General features: G+C 42.7%; 1 long non-coding RNA gene and 2 pseudogenes across 1 annotated transcript; 1 reads left to right on the top strand and 2 right to left on the bottom strand.

Moving 5' to 3' along the window:
* Positions 1–4715: 4715 nt before the first annotated feature.
* On the bottom strand, positions 4716–5417 carry LOC101703413 (polyadenylate-binding protein 2 pseudogene; annotated as a pseudogene).
* A 5982-nt stretch (positions 5418–11399) lies between these two features.
* LOC110344239 (TP53-regulated inhibitor of apoptosis 1 pseudogene) lies at positions 11400–12867 on the bottom strand (annotated as a pseudogene).
* A 263-nt stretch (positions 12868–13130) lies between these two features.
* Positions 13131–17027, top strand: LOC147828628 (uncharacterized). Its single transcript, XR_015450428.1, has 2 exons — positions 13131–13262; positions 16373–17027. It is a non-coding gene; the product is annotated as an uncharacterized LOC147828628 (long non-coding RNA).
* The last annotated feature ends 613 nt before the right edge of the window (positions 17028–17640 follow it).

Below are 17640 nucleotides of genomic sequence, written 5' to 3'. Positions count from 1 at the left end.
CTAAATCCCTGGCCCTTGTTTTTGTTTTTGAGATAGGGTCTCACTATGTAGATCAGGCTGGCCTTGAACTCACTATGGAGCCCAGGCTGGCTTCGAACTCACAGCAATCTTCCTGCCTCATCCTCCCAGTGCTGGGATTATAGTCATGTGCAACTACACCCAGCTAGAATTTCCTTTCTTTTTAAAGGTTGAATAATATTTCATTATATGTTGTATATACTACATTTTGTTTAAAACATTTATCTAGCCAGGTGTGGCCAGTGAGTTCGAGGCCAGCCTGGGCTATAAAGTAAGTTCAAGCCCAGCCTGAACTATGTAACAACACCCTGTCTCAAAAAAAATGTTGTGCCCAGATCGAAAAGTCCCTAAAGACCACCAAGGAGCCGTTTCCGATGTAAACACATGAGGGTCGTTTATTCAAGCTCGAGCAGGGGCACTCAACCGTCACCGGAGCAGCAGATCAGGATTGAGAGGCCCGAATTCCAAATCAGCAGGGTTTTTACTGTGGCTACCGCAAGGTTTGGGGATGTTCCATTTAGCAGTTACATGATTGGTTGATATTTAGCAAGCATGGGGGGTTGAGGGGTGGCTACATGTAGAGTTTATGGAGAAAGGAACAATCAGCACATTGACAGAATGTTCTATAGATAATGGGCCCGGGAGCATCTGTTTTCTGGGCAGACAGAGGATTGAGTTAGGAGCTGTGTCTCTTTTTTTCTCTGTTGTCCCACAGCAAGGACATTTTATCATTAGTTTATGGGCACAAAGGAGACTAGGGGAATAGTTGACTTCAGTGAAGTGGAATTTATGTCAAGCCCACTTTACTGTCTTACATTTAAGATGGAGTCAAACTTTAAAATGGAGTTAGTTAGGTCTCACACAATAAATGGTGGTGAGACAACTGGACAACTGTACAGAAAATCAGTCTGAAAATGTATGTTTTATGTATATATTATATATATATATATATATATATATATATATAACTCATACAACAATAAAAAAAAGCACATTATGAAAAGGAAAAAAAAATGAAAAAATAAAAATAGTTTCAGAGGGGCCGGGCATTTAGCCCAGTGGCACTGCACCTCCCTCAAAAGGGCAAGATCACAAGTTTGATCCCCGGTACCAATAAATAAATTAAAAATAAAAATAGTTTCAGGATAGGCATGATGGTGCATGTGTTTAATCCCAGCTACGTGGGAGGCTGAGCTGGTAGGAACAAGAGTTTGAGGCCAATCAGGTGACAAAATGAGACCCTCAAGAAAAAAAATTTTAACAGGCAAGTTCCTCTAAGAACTTCACCAACTTTCAGTCTTTCTCTTTTTTTTTTCCAGTCTCTTTTTAAAGTTGGGAACACATCTGCGTAAACATTTGTGAAAGTTAGGTTAAAACCCAAAACAAAGTGGGCTGGCCTGTAATCCCAGCACTCTAGGAGGCTGAGGCAGGAAGATTACACATTTGAGCCCACCCTGGACAATTTAGTGACTTAGTGAGACCCTGTTTCAAACAAAAACAAAAACAAAAAACTAGAGCAACAATGAAAACCCAAAACCAAGTTTATCCAGTCAATAATTTTTTAATGCCTGCTATGATGCAGATACAAAATTACTATGAATGTACCAAATCCTATGTCAGTGGTTCTACTTAAGTCCATGTCTAATTTCTAGGGCAAGATAAGGCATGAAAGCACCTAGCATAGTGCTGCTACATATCAAGAGGCCAACAAATGTGAACACTCCCTCATTCTTCTTTTTTTTTTTTGGTACCAGGGATCGAACTCGGGTCCTTGCGCTTGGGCAGCAGGCGGTGAAACCACTGAGCTAAATCTCTGGCCCCTCCTTCATTATTCTTGCTTGCCAGTGTAGTTATGCATATCTGGATAGCAATTCTCATAAACGACCCCGCTGCCATTTACTTACTTGGCTAAACCAAGCAATTCCATGAACCAGTAGAGGCAAACCAGTTAGGTCAAGGAACTGCCTGGAGTACTGAGGATCAGGGTAAATATATGTGAACAAATGTCTTACAGAGAAAAAAGAAAAAGTGTGTGAGGGGGAACAGAGAGCATAAAGTTAATTGTGCACTTTAGCACTCCAACAGACGCTGACATTTTCAAAATAACCCATGTGGTGGCCCTCAAAGCGCAGGTTGCTGTGGAAACGGCTCCTTAGCCTAAAAAAATCTAACCAAGGTCACACGGATAGTAGGTGGCAGATTCGAGTAGGTTAGGATTCGAGCCTGATGCAGCCCAAAATCAGAGAGAAAATCAAAGAAAATCAGGAAAAATCAAAAAGCCTGAAAGAAATGCAGGGAAGATTCCTTGGTCCTTCCATGGTAGTAAATTCCTCTTGGAGCTTTGGCCCAGATAAAGCTTCTCCTGAAGGTCTGTTTGATTGTCTCCTTCCAGAGTACTGAGTCAAACTGTTTTGGGCTTACAGACCCCTGTGAGAGTCTGATGAAAGCTTTTCATTCAGTCAGTCAATTGTTCATTCAATAAACATCTGTTGGTTGCCAGGCTGTATTCAGTGGACAAACTATTCATGATCCTTGTCCTCCTAGAACTAGAATCTGACTATGGACTCTCACTGGAAAAATGCAAGTTCAGCTGGCTATGTAGCACATGCCTGTAATCCCAGATACTTAAATGGGAAGCAGAGGCAGGAGGATCATGAGTTTGAGGCCAGCCTGAACAATTTAGTGAGACCCTATCGCAAAATAAAAAGGGCTGAGAATGTAGCTCAGTGGTAGAATACTTGTTGACAATGCATGAGGTCCTACATAATGAGTTCAAGGCTAGTCTGGACTACATGGTGGTACCGTGTCTCAAAAAAATAAGAGTAATGGGGATTTAGCTCAGTGGCACCGTGCCTGCCTCACAAGCACAAGGTCCTGAGTTCAATCCCTGGTAACGAAAAAAAAAAATCAAATAAGGATCAAAATGAATAATAGATATTGGGAAACAGAAAGAAAATGTTGAAATGGGAAGTGGAACAAGGGAGGAAGGAGGGGGAAGGGAAAAGAATAGAAAAAAATGGAAACAAAGCTTTTGTAAATAAGGAGGGGAAGATGGATTGAAGGGACGGGAGGGAAATTGGGTAAAAAGAAGAATCAAGATATATCATGTACAGGTACAGATTCCCAATGATGAATGTGATCATTATATATATCAAAAGTGTACCAATAAAATTAATTTAAAAGATCAATCAATCAATGAAAGACACGAGACACACAGAAAACAAATAATAAAATGGCTGAAGTAAATCCTTTCTTACAATAATTACTTTAAATGTAAGTGGATTAAATCCTCAAATTAAAAGGCAGAGATTAGCAAAATGGCTAAGAAGAGAAAACATGATTCATCAATATTCTGCTCACAGATTCACTTCAGATTCAAAGACACAAAAGGATTGAAAGCAAAAGAATAGAAAAAGATATGGAATGCAAACTATATCCAAAAGAGAGCAGAGGTGGCTATGCTACTATCAAATGAAAGAAACTGCAGGTCACAAATCAAATTCCAAATTTAAAAGACTAGAATCATATAAAGTATCTTTTCCAAACACAATGGAATAAAAATAGAAATCAATAACAGGACAACAACCACAAGGAAAATGTTACAATGTTGAAATGAAGTAACTCCCCAGCCCATTACTGAAGATTGAACCCAGTATCTTCACACTGAGTTACATTCTCCACCCTTTTAAAAAAATTTTTAATAATTTTTTTGCCAGAACAATTTTTATTTTCAAAAACAACTTTATTCATGACACACATTTTTTTAAAATTCCCACCCCCTGGAAATGAACTAAAAAAATAAACAAAATCCACCTCCCACCTCCCTGTTCCCACTTCCTCCCATTCCCTCCAAATAAAAAGGGAAAACAGGCAAAGAAAAAAAAATCTGAAAAACAAAAAGCCCCCCAAAACAAGGTAGTGCATTTCCCCAGGGGGAAGGGGAATTTACACTGGAGCCGCTGGGAACGGAACAGAGATCTTCCGGCCACAAAACCTGCAAAGAAGGACACTCAAAACAAAAAAAGAAACACAAAAGGAAACAAAATAGATCACCAGGCAATCTGGAGGGCAGAGAGCCGAAAGACAGCTGGGGTAGGTGGTAAATCTGCCAGGACAGGAGCAGGAGGGAGGGCACTATGAAAGGCAGGGAGAAGATGGAGAGAAGGCAACAGAAGGAAGCAGAACAGTTTGATGTCCTTCCAGAGCTCTGGGTTAAAAAAAAAAACCCGCCAACCACCCATGCCCACCTACCTTTGAGCAGCTCCCAAAGGGGTGAAGTAGGGCAAGGAAACATGGGCAGCAGCTTGCAGAGTTGAGAAGTGTCCATGGCGAATCCCCAGAGTGAATGAGCAGCCCCGGCCCCACTCCTTGGGCCTTCCCCTACTCCCCAAAGCAGGTCCCTCCTCAGCAGTTAGTTATAGGATTCTCCTCCCTTCCACAGTGTGTGTGTGTGTGTGTGTGTGTGTGTGTTTGTATATATATATATATATATTTATTTATTTATTTATTTATTTTGGTATTGGGGATCGAACTTGGGTCCTTGCGCTTGCGCAGCAGGCGGTGAAACCACTGAGCTAAATCCCCGACCCCAGTGTATCTTTTTTTTAAAAAAATTTTTTTTCCATCAAAGTCATCTTCTTTTTTTCTTTTTTTTTTTAAAGTTATTTTGTTTTCCTTCTTTCCTTTTTTACCTCTCTCTCCTCCTAATACACAGGTTTTTTTAGTAAGGGGAATACCATGATGTCGCTCTAGCCTGGCCCCTGTAGACACGACCTCAGGGCCTGCTGTTAAAACCACTGTAGTGGGGATTTAGCTCAGTGGTTCCGTCGCCTTCCTTGCAAGCACAAGGACCCGAGTTCGATCCCCAGTACAAAAAAAAAAAAAAAGAAAGAAAACCACTGTAGAATCGAGAGCAGGAATTGTTGTAGTTGGTGGTCCAGGCACGGTAGCGGGCATGCGGGAAACCTCGGTCTGTTGTGCTGATGCCTGGTCTATTGGTTCATTTCGGGATCACCTTGATTTGTCTTCCTCTAAATAGGGACTCATCTAAGGCCAGGGAAGTCCTCACTGACTCTTTGTCTGAGAACTCTATATACGCAAACCCTTTGGGATGGCCACTAAATTTGTCACAAAGTATGGTGACACAGCTGACTGAACCACAGCCATGAAAGTGAGCTTCTAGCTCTTCTGCTGTTGCACCATAGTCCACATTGCCAACATAGATGGAACGAGCATCAGCCTTCATTCTCTCTTCACTAGACATGATCACTGGGCCAGCATTGCCTAGAGGTGGACTCATACTCATCTGCTTCTCTACCTCGTTCTGCAGCTCTTTTAGCTTCTCAGCTTCTTCCTCCATCTCCGTGACTCGAGCTTTGATCACTTCCAGCTCCTGGGGAGATTAGGAACTTGGAGCAGAGTCACAGTCACTTAATAGTTCCCCCCAAAACTTATCAGCCATCTCAGCTTCAGTGATCAGGGAGAACTACAAGGATGTGCACTGAAGACAAACTCCTAATAATTTTGATTGGGTCCCATGATTTCCAGGGCTGGCAGGGTCCTCCAAGATATTCTAGTCAATGATCTGGGTGATGCTTGAATTCCTTCTATACTCTGGGCTTGATCCACACACTCACAAAACAAGCCAACCCTTCACAGCCAGGATACAAGGCCTCGCTCTTCCTTTCTCCTCAGGAGGATGGCCTAGGAGAGTCTGCTCCATAGCTTTTCTTTGCCTGGCTCAAGTCCCAGCTTCCAGGAAGAAGCCTACCTGAGGCAACTGTACTTCTTCTGCCTTCAGAGCCAGCTCCAAATCAGGAGGTGGCATAGCACCACCAAGAAGCCCAGAATCCCCCAGATTCCTCTGTGGCCAGGCCAATGGGATTAAAATGAACTTTGTTACCTGAGGATTTGTTCACGGAGATGTACTGTGTACTCAGGCATAGTTCCCATGGCTACAGGCTCACAGCAAGAAGGGAATGGTATACGCAGAGTCTTCCTGTACAAGAGGGATCTGACCTCATTCAGAGTCAAACATGCAGCAGGAAACCTTGCAAATGGCACAGCATGAATAAGGTTCGCAGAGTTCTGAATGACTTAACAGGAAAGAACATTAAATGAAATAGTACATGTGGAAGTGTGTGTTCTATCCCTGGTTCAGCTTGAGTGCTTAATAGCTGTCAATTGTTCATCACAATATTAACTTTTACATCCAGCAGGGAGACCATCCAACTGGAAGATTGCTAACTGGTAGCCCTCAGACCAAATCCTACCCACAAACCTGGTTTTTTGACAGAGTATTTAAAACTTGTTTTGAGTCAACTTTAAAAATTGGTGTCTTGGGGCCGGAGATTTAGATCAGTGGTTTCACCGCCTGCTGCGTAAGCGCAAGGACCCGAGTTCGATCTCTGGTACCAAAAAAAAAGAAAAAAAAAAAACAACCCCAAAATTGGTGTCTTTCACTGAAAAAAGAAACCCAATTTCCAGTGTTAATGCCTTCATGTCAAGAACACACCTGGGCTGGGGATTTAGCTTAGTAGCTCCAGCGCCTGCCTCGAAAGTTCAAGGTCCCAAGTTCAATCCCCAGTACCAAAAAAAAAAAGAGCACACCTACAATGGAACAAAGTTGGGTCTGTTGACCGATAACAATGAGGAAGACAACACAATCTGGGAAACTGTGAGGAAACTGAGCAAAAGGGTGTTAAAACGACTCATTCTGGGATGTATGCTTGTGTTAGGTTTCTGGGTTGGACTCAGAGGGCTGAGCTCTGTAATTTCTGTGTAAAAGGTGGGTGAAAAGGAGCAAGACTAAACAGTTTGACTGATGTTCTCAGTTTTCTTTGTGCTCAGACATGAGGGTAGACTAGGCTTGTTTTTGTGTTGAACCACCACAGTCATGGAACGGCCTTGTCTTGGTGGGGTTGTTGTCCTACGAAACTGTTTATGCTCCCAAAGGGAAAACGGCAGCCTGGCCATGACAGTGCCGAGCTGTCAGGGTCAGCACTTCCTGCTCTGTTTCCCCGCTTGGCCAAGCCAGGTGAAGTCAGGCCCCAAGACACCCCCATCCAACTCCTCAACAGTGAATTGACCCAGGCCTACCTGATGTGAAAGAGCTACTAGAAAAGAAAAAGAAAGGCTCTAAGGCTTTGGCTGAATTTGAAGAAAAAATGAATGAGAATTGGAAGAAAGAACTAGAAAAGCACAGGGAGAAATTATAAAACAGAAATGAGAGCTCATCCCAAAAAACAAAAAAACGGCCAGGGATTCAGCTCAAGTGCTGGCACCTGGCTCTCCAGTGCAAGCGCAAGGTCCTGAGTTTGATCTCCGTACCAAAAAAAAAAAAGCGTGCTGTAGTCAGGGTTTGGAAGGGAATAGATTTAATACAGGACACACAATTTACAGGATTATTTTATAATATTCACCCAGAAAGTCGAATGCAGAGGGGTGCAAGAGATCTTTCCACACACTAGAGACCGGAAGAATCCAGCCAAGGGACAGATCCTGCGGCAGTGTCCCGTACAAGTCCCGCTGAAGGCCCAGAGCCCACCGCAGTGTCTCATGCAAATCTGTGTCAGGGATCTGCACTGAGAAGGCCAAAGGCCAGCAGTGGAAGCCAGAAAGCCTGCGCTGGCAGGGTGAAGGATTTCTGCCACCAGGCTGAGGGGTCTCCACTGGAGCCAGGAAGTGATGTTCAAGGTGAAGACCAGAGCTCCTGAGAAGAACAGCAGCAGTTCTCAGAGACATCAAGGCCCTAAGCTCCTCTGACAATGAGAACAGGAAATCCAGCTTTGGCAAGCTTCTCCAGGAAAACCAACAGCATACAATCTTCCCCTCCAGTTCTCCTTTCATGCCATCCTCAGGTGGGTCTTCCATGCCCAGAACCACATTGACTTGGTTCAGCTGGGCATGCCAAGTTGACCATTAGATAATCCACCACCTAGGGATTACATTAACATTTTGAAATCTTTACTCTGTAGATAAGTATATTTTAATCCCCCCCCTTGTATTTTTATTTAACTCAGGAAGGAGCTTTTTTTTTGGTACCGGTGATCGAACTTGGGTCCTTGCACCTGCGCAGCAGGCAGCGAAACCACTGAGCCAAATCCCCAGCTCCAAGGAAGGAGCTTTTGAGGTGGAGGCAGGGGTGGTTTGCCACCTCCTTAGCTAGTACAACAGTGTGCCTTGGATCCGCACACATCCGACTCTTGTGGTCACAGTAGCTATGTTTCCTGGGCAGGTCGGAGTGGTACCAGCGGTTGTGCCTTTACTGAGCTTAATGGCATCCGTGGACTTTGTCATATGCTGCTTTGAGTAAACCAGGAAACAGCCCTTTGCAGCCTGAGAAAGCCCCAAAGCTCTGGGTTTGCCTCCTCACCAATCATAACTGAATGTTTTTAGCTTCAGAATGTGTTATATCATTTGAATTAATTTTTTACTATACTTTGGCTTTGGAGAGGAATTGTTTCCATATGGACATTGGTACTTTTTGAACTTAATAGCTAAAGATTCTAAAGTACAAGTTTTATATTCTTTTAAGTTTTAACCAGCCAGGAAAGTTTTATGTAACCAATGACAGTTACTTTATTTTTTTTGTATGAATGTTGTTTCGGCTGTGGTGTTTAGTTTTTGTTAATTCTTTACTCTTGCTGTCTCAAGTACATTACTATGTTTAATGGCACCCTTGCCAAGATATTTAGCAGGTAAAAAGCAGGTTTTGATTTTTCGTTCTTAAGCAGCTTCATACTGAAGCTGAGACTTATGAACAAGTTGAGTGGCAGGCCTGGTATTCTGTATCTTGTTACATAAACAATGCGTAAATAAATAAATAGATTTCAATTGACTGTTGCGCTTCCAAGTAGAAGTTGATTCATTTATGTCTGCTGGGGTTAGAGACAAACTTCAGATCACTTTTTCCAGTCGTGCTCTGCCTACCCTTGGAAGCACAGCAGTATCATATGCACAACACGGGACACAGGCATCTCTCCAGTAGTGTTCCTGGGTAGTTCAGTGCTCTGTTTTGGAGATGTTGGGTATCATTCTCAGGAAAACATGACCCACTGGGGAAGTAACTGGGAACATCTGAAGGCTCTCATAGTTGCCATCAAATACACAGGATACGTCAGTGTGAAGCAGTCAGGTGAAAGCCTGATGTTGGCAGAGAAGTAGGGCCCAAGCAGGGCACAAGTGACACTGGGAATCTGAGCATCATTCGTCACCAAAAGAATAGCCAATGTTTCAGCTCCTGAGGAGGACAGGTTCCATAAGTGGAGCTACACTCCAAGGAGGCTGGAGTATCTTGAAGAGAACAAACTACTGCAGCAAGTATCACCCCAACATCAGTTCCCATTTTTTTTGTGGGACCGGGGATCAAACTCACAACCTTGCACTTGAAGGCAGGCACAGTGCCACTGAGCTAAATCCCTGGCCCTAGTTCCCATACTAGATGGGCTAGGATTTACCAATAAGGTTATAATGACCTCAGCAGAAGCACTGTGTTCAGGTCCACTTTTTTCTTTAGTACTGGAAATTAAACCAAGGCCTTTTGCCCTGAGCTATCTGCATAGCCCTTTATTGTTGTTATTATTATTATCATTAATTATTGTTATTATTATTATTGTTGTTGTTATTATTAGAGACAGGTTCTCATTAAACCCCTAAGTTGCCCAGGCTGGGCTGGAATTTGTGATCCTCCTGCCTCAGCTTCTCCAGTGCTGGGATCACAGGCATCTATCACTACGTTCAGCCTCAGGTCCAGTTTTTCACAAGACCAAAGTTTGGAATTAATTATGTATAGAACTCATAAGACCAGGGCCAGGGATCTAGCTCAGTGGTTTCACCACCTGCCTCACAATCGGAAGGACCCAAGTTCGATCTCCGGCACCAAAACAAAAAAAAGAAAGTAGAACTCATAAGACCAGAAAGGACGTGTCAAAAGAAATCATCTTCTGAAGTGTTTGAAGGTAATACTTTTTTCCAGCAGGATTAGGTGGCAGCAGTAGGGGCAATGGGTCTGGTGCTCAGTTAAATTCAGAGGCATAATAAGATCTGAGTAATAGATATCAGTGTATTTTTTTTTTCTTGAGTTGCAAAGAAGACCATGGGGAGTCAAACTAACATGATGAAGACAAGGAAAATTATATTAAGGAAGCTTTAGTGAGTTAAAGAGGGCACTAAAGACAATACTAGGCAACGTAAGTAAAGGAACAAGAATATGAAAAAGGACACTGAAGAACTAAATAGTCCGGTTGTGTTGCCTCAGAGAGAGGAGGTTATGTACTCTTCTCAGTTGGAAAGAATGTGTCTAAGAATGTGTCATCACTGTGTGCTGCCTGTTAAGGTACCTTTCCTATGCTCAAGGGTAGTTTTCTCCTTATCTTTTCTAAAGGATCGAGCTTCCAGCTTTCAGATCACACAGAGCTGTTTAGGTGGGTGTTTTGGAAAAGCAGCTTATCATTACTGGGGTAAATCTGGAGACTTCCTTCTAGTCCTCTGCAGTATCACTCACATTCGTGTACAAGAGGCAGATCTAGGATTGAGTAACTCAAATGCAGGGGTGGTCCACCATCAGCTCTGAAGGGGGTAACTTGCGGGTCCCAGAGGGAATCAATCTGGTTGCCATCAGCCTAATGGCAAAATTTTGGGTTTCTGAGAGCTTTGATAAGTTTGTTTGTACAAATTCCTCAGTTTTCTGTATTTTTCCTGAAGATTGTTGATGATATGGACAGTGTGTTTTCCAAATAAAAGTAAAAGGTATACAGAATTGTATAAAATAATAGTACCAGTGAAACACCAGTTCCTTACTGGACAGATGAATTTCAATGCACTTCCATGTTATGAATTTAAAAATCAAGCAGTTTCTTCTCCACCATCACATCCGTACCTGTCCAGCAAGAGAAAGCCTCTGGCCAGCTGAGAGCAGGCAGCAGTACCTGGCTGCTCACGCTTTGCTGGTGGTGCTCACCGGCCCCGAGGCTGTGGTTCCTGCTGGTGTCCTGCCGAAATTCTGCCAGTGGTAAGCTGTGTGTGCACTGGAAAAATTCTCAATACTACCTTTCTTTCTTTCTTTTTACATAATGATTGAAAACTCAATGTTAGAGTTTATTCCATCTTCATGATCACAGACATTATAGGGTGGGCACACCAGGCAAATAAAGCAAGCACCTTTCCCCTCCATTTAACCAGATGCAGCACTTCGGCTTTTTCATGATAAGCAGGTTGACTCAGTTCATTAACTTGGGTTGAAAGCTGGCGACACCGAATCTCTGTAATAGGTGGTTCTTCCATAGGCCCTGCAAGTACTGTGATTCCTCAGCTGAACTGAGAGCTCTGAAATGGTGTTTACTTCATATTCTTGCTGCGTTCACGTCTTAGACACCTGGAGGCAGGAAATGTTAAAAGCTGTCTTTCTCTTTGCTAAACCAGGTCACCTGCAAGCTTAACTGTTAGTCACCATATAAAAATAAAACTGTGGGGGAAAAAAAAAAGGGGCCAGGGATATAGCTCAGTGGTGCCACACCTGCCTCACAAGCGCAAGGTCCTGAGTTTGATCTCACGTACCCAAATCCCGCCCTCCCAAAACTGTGCTCCCAAGTATTGTTTGCAGCTGTTGTGCCCGGATCCCTTTTTAGAATATTTACTCCCTGAGAGGGAAAAAGAGGTCCCGACCAAATGTTTCATAAACAATGACCCAGGACAGTGTAATGTCTCTTGCAACAAAATCAAGACATTAGGCAACCCTGATCATCTTGATTGGTTTATCATTATTTACATGCAAGATATATTTAAAGCTAATTCCAGACCACATATTGCAATTATAATCTCGAGAAACTGTTCAATTTTAGCACACCGAGTTCCTGCAAGATGCCAGAACAAGTGAGAAATCATCTCAAAGTAGAGTGATAGTTCATCATTTATAAGTGAGAGGAAAACATCAAAAAGGAAGAAATACAATTCCTCCCTCCTGAAGTCATCAATCCCATGGCTGTATTCAGGGCCTTAGTTGTCAAGATCCAGAGTCCTCAATTTCCTGATGAGGAATCCATTTTCAAGGTCAAAATTAGTTTTCAGGCTTTTCTTTGCTATGGCCCATGAACTCCATCCTGTCCTTCGATAGGAATCTTTCTCCTTTATTGCTTTCTGAACAAACTGCTGGCAGTGCTTGCAGAGTTTGGTGCATGGGTCCCCAGAACCATCCCCCTTGAGAAACTCCTTGGCAAACCAGCAACTGAAGCACTGGTCCTACTCGCCTTCAGGTCAGTGCAAGCCTCGCTCCCACGGCTCAGGGTGAAGGCTCCAGTGACAGACTTTTTTTTTTTTTTTTTTGAGACAAGGTCTCCCTATGTAGCCCAGGCTGGCCTTGAACTCACACGATTCTCCTGCCTCTGCCTCCTGAGTGCTGGGACTACTGGTGTGCACCACCACGCCCAGCTTTAAAGCATTTTGAAGTCGTAGACTAACCAACCTAAAAACATATAACTATTACAAGAGTAAATGTTTGCTGTTTTATCAGCTTGCAGTTCAGGCTAAGAGTAATTCATCTGTCATCTGAGTTCACCTAACTTCAGGAGAAGCTCTATCAGAATAAATCCAAATTCCCCTGGGTTTGATCCCCAGAACAACAAAACAACAACAAAGAGTAAATCTAAGTTTGTGATGATGTGGTCTGCTTGGAAACTTTTTCATTTTCCTCCCATATAAGAATTTTTAAATTGTGATAGGGCCGGGGATTTAGCTCAGTGGTTCCGCTGCCTGCCTCACAAGTGCAAGGACCCCAGTTTGATCCCGGGTACCAAAAAAAATTTTTTTTAATTGTGATAAAAAGCACAATATAAAATTTACCATTTTAGCCATTTCAGAGTGTTCACTTCAGTAGTTAAATACGCTCATTGTTGTGGTTTATGTCTAGATTCCCCCCAAAGCTTCTTGCACGCTAGGTAGAGATTTGGGGAGGTAACTGGATCATGGGGGTGACACTCGTCAATGGATTAGTCCCCTAACGGGTTTACAGCTGATGTAATGTTGGGAAGTGAAGCCTGATTGGAGGAGGTGGAGCACTGGGGGCGTGGCCTGGAAGGGCCTACCCCCCCCCCCCCCCCCCCCCCGCTTCCTGCCTGCCAGGTCCCTGGGCCATACCGCCCTCCCTCAGAGTTAGCGACTTCGGAGCAAAAACTACAAACTGTGAGCTACAATGGACCGTCCCTCCTTAGATTTGTGGGTGTCAGAAACTGTGTCTCAGCGATGAGAAAGTAAATAAGACTTTCACCCAGTTGTGCAATCTCCCAAACGCTTCACTTGCAGAACTCAAATTTTATATACATTAAACAGTAATTCTTCATGTCTTCTCTGCATTGAATGGTCTTGGCACCCTTATCAAAAATCATTTTGGGGGCCGGGGATTTAGCTCAGTGGTTCTGCCACCTGCCTCGGGAGCGTAAAGACCCGAGTTCGATCTCCGGTACAAAAAAAAAAAAATCATTTTGACTATATGTGTAGTGATTTATATCTGGGCTGTCCTTTATTCCATTGGCCCATATAGCTGTCTTTATAAGAGCAATACTACTCTTCTGATTGCTATGGCTTTTAGTAAGGTTTTGGTTTTATAGTACTGGGGACTGAACACAGGGCCTTTGCACTGAGTCACATCTCCAGCCCTTTTTTATTTTTTTATTTTGAGACAGGTTCTTGCTAAATAGCCCCAGCGGGACTTGAATGTCTGATCCACCTGCCTCAGCCTCCCAAAGCTTTGGGATTGCAGGTTGCACCACACCTGGCTCAGCACCATTCTCCTCAGGATGGTTTTGGTTACTCAAGGATCTTTGAAACTCCTTTGACTCCGTATGAACCAGAGCCTCATGTGCACTGGGCAAGTACTATGTCCCAGTTTGTTTGTTTTGTTTTTCAGAAAAAAAAACTGTTGAGATATTAATAGGGACCACACTAAATCTGTGGGTTACTTTGCGTGATACTGACTTTATCAATACAGAATCATCCAATCCATGAATGTGGGGATCTGTTCTGTTTATTTGTATCTTTAATTTTTTTCAGCAATGATTGGTAGTTTTCATTGTATAAATCTTTCACTACCTTGGTTAAATTTATTCCTAAATGTTTTAGTATTTTTATGCTATTGAAAGTAGAAGGGCCAGGGATTTAGCTCAGTGACACTGCACCTGCCTGGCAAGCGCAAGGTCCTGAGTTCGAGTCCCGGTACCGCAAAAAAAAAAAAGTAGAATTGTTTTGTAATTTCTTCTTAGATTGTTCATTGTTGGTATACAGAAATGCAACTTTATTTGTTCACTTTGTATCCTGCTACTTTGTTGAATTAATCTAATCGTTCTACAGGTTGTGAAATCTTTAGTTGTTTTCTACATGTAAAATTATATCATCTGCCTACAGAGATAATTTGAATTCTTCCTTTACAATTTGGATGCCTTTCTTTTTCTTGCATAATTGTTGTAATTAGAACATCCAGCACTATTTTGAATAGAAAAGGTAAAAGCTAGAATCCCTGTATTGTTCCTGATTTTAGAGGAAAAATTCAGTCTTTCACCAGTGGGTAGGGTAAGCTGTTAGCATTGTTTTTTTGTTTTTTTGTTTTGGTACCGGGGATTGAACTCGGGTCCCTGAGCTTGCCAGCAAGAGCTGTTAGCTTTTTTTTTTTTTAAAAAAAATACATATTGGGGCCGGGGATTTAGCTCAGTGGCACCACACCTGCCTCGCAAACCCAAGGTCCTCAGTTTGAGCCCCAGTACCAAAAAAAATAAAATAAAATAAATTTTAAAAAACATATTGAAACAGGAGGGCCAGGGATTTAGCTCAGTGGTTTCGCTGCCTGCTGTGCAAGTGCAAGGACCTGAGTTCGATCTCCGGTACCAAAAAAAAAAAAAAAAAAGCTGCAGACCAGTATCTCTTATGAGCATCAATGCAAAAATCCTCCACAACATAACATATGAGCAAACCAAATTCAGCAGCATGTTGGAAAGATTATGCATCGTGGCCATTTGCAGAATGAATTAGAAAGTGTTCCCCCTCAGGTGTTTTTGTTCTGTTTTGTTCTGTCTTGTTTTTCAGGGCTGGGTGAAACCCAGTGGCACTCTACCACAGCTACGTCCACTGCCCTTTTGTTGCTGAGTCACGGTCTCCCCATATAGCTCAGGCTGGCCTCAAATTTGCTACATTACCCTGACTGGCCTTGAACTTGTGATCCTTCTGCCTCAACCTCCCGAGTAGCTGGGATTACAGGCTGCCAGTGCCACCACGCCCAGCTTTGTTTTTTGTGGTGGATCAAACCCAATATGACCTCATCTTGTGTGCTAGGGAAGCATTCTACTACTCAGCTACATCCCCAACCCCTCACTTAGGTTTTTTGGAAAAATTTGAGAGAAATCTGTATTATTTCTTTAAATATTTGGTAGAATTCACCAGTGAAAACACCAGGCCCATGGGCTGGGGATTTAGCTCAGTGGTTGCGTCGCCTGCCTCGAAAGTGCAAGGACCCAAATTCGATCCCCGGTACCAGAAAAAACCCCACCAAGCCCAGCAATCCTTTGTTGGAAGATTTTTTTCAGAACCTGGGAAATGAACTTGGGAACCACTAAGCTACATTCCCAGCATTTTTTTGTTTTTTAGACAGAGTCTCACTAAATTGCATAGGCTAGCCTTGAACTTCTTATATTCCTGCCTCAGCCTCCCAAGTAGCTGAGATTACAGGTGTGTGCCACTGTGCTTGACTCCTTTGTTGAGAGATTTCTGAATATTAATTCAATCTCTTTAGTAGTTATAGGTCTATTTAGATTTGTATTTCATTTTTTGTAGTGCTGGGGATGGAACCTGGGGCCTCATGCATCCCAAACAAGTACTCTACACTGAGCTACATCCCCAGCCCTAAAGTTTACCTATTATTAATTAACTTATCATTATCTAAGGTCTTAAAATTAGTTGAGGATCTGAAATAGTACAAATTTTAATTTTGTTTTTTGAGACAGGATCTTGCTCTGTAGCCCAGGCTGGCCTTGAAATCATGGGGATCCTCCTGCCTCAGCCTCCCAAATGCTAGGATTACAGGTGTGTGCACCACACCCAACCATCTTTTTTTTTTTTTTACTTTATGAAGAGCTATTTACTTTTGGTGGTTCTGATGGTCAAGGTCCTTGTGCAGGCTAGGCAAGCACTCCACCACTGAGCTATATATTCTCAGCCCAAGAACTGCTATCCTTCCCCTCTCTCTCTTTTTTTTCTGTAGTCAACAAGGTATGCTGTTGGGCACATGGTAAATACTTAATAAACATTTGCTGCTTACTATTGTGTTTCTCTTGGAATCTAGCTACTATAACACTCCACTTTTCTTTGGTTTCAGAAAACAGATGAACATCCCACTTTCAAAATTCTCCTGAGCAACATTCTACATGTTATGGATGAAGAATCCTGAGCTGGCCCATAACCTTCTTAGTTTTCTACTCCTCTCCTCTACAAGCCCCAATTTCACTTTCTCTGAAGAAACCCCAGGCTTACAGGTTTTGGAGTTTCTGCTTCCCCTAAATACATGAACGTCCCTCTATATCCAGGAATGTCTCATTTCTTTGATTCCCTGGGATAGTGTTTCTGAGCAAAAGCAAAGGAATTTCTGTGCCTGGTATCTCCCCCACCCCCGCCAAGAGAGGAAATTTCCCAAGGCTATTAAAACAGACTGAATTTGGGAGGGAAGCCTTTTTAGGGAGGGAGGGGTGTAAATAACCTCATAAGGGATATTACTGCTCTTTTGGTAGGCATTAGAGTTTGGACAGCGAGACAGGATTTGTTAAGATTAAAACTGTCACTGGGCATAGTGACGCATGGCTGTAATCCCAGCACTTGGGAGCCTGAGGCACAAGTATCATGGTGAGTTCGAGGCCAGCCTGGACTACATAGCAAGACTCTGCCTCAAAAAACAAAACAAAACACAAACGAATAAAACTGTCATTAAAATAAACGGGGACTATTTTGATAAAATAAAATCCTGAAAAGAGTAAAAAGTCTCATATCTCAATCATGCAGTCTACCTGAAGCGCCCTACCTGAAGTTGCAGAACACTTGTGTGGCACTGGTTTCACACCAGCCATCTTAGTCCACTCTGTATTGCTGTAACAGAAGACTACAGATTTATAATGAAAATAAATTTCTTTCTCTTGGTTCTGGAGGCTGGGAAGTACAAGATCAAGGTGCTAACACTGGCTATCATTAAGAATACAAAAAACAGGGCCAGGGATTTAGCTCAGTGGTTTCGCTGCCTGCTGCGCAAGTGCAAGGACCCAAGTTCAATCCCCGGTACCAAAAAGAAAGAATACAAAAAACAATAAATGCTGGTGAGAAAGGAGCCCTTTTATACTGCTGGTGGAATGTAAATTAATGCAGCCACTATGGAAATCAGTATGGAGGTTCTTCAAAAATAGAATTACCATGTGACCTAGCTATACTATCCTTGGTATACAGTGGAAGGCATTAAAGTCAGCATACTATAGCGATACCTGTATACCCACGTTTATTGCAGCACAGTTCGTGATAGCCAACATGCGGAATCAGCCTACAGATGAATGGATAGTGGAAATGTGGTATATATCCATCCACAAGAGTACCATTTAGCCATAA

Source organism: Heterocephalus glaber, unplaced genomic scaffold (assembly GCF_053883595.1).
Source record: "Heterocephalus glaber isolate CG9 unplaced genomic scaffold, H.glaber_assembly_v1.0 deba00000943, whole genome shotgun sequence".
In the NCBI taxonomy this organism is placed as follows: domain Eukaryota; kingdom Metazoa; phylum Chordata; class Mammalia; order Rodentia; family Bathyergidae; genus Heterocephalus; species Heterocephalus glaber.
Note: the sequence above shows the minus strand (reverse complement) of the source record. Positions and strands in the feature narration are given on the sequence as shown.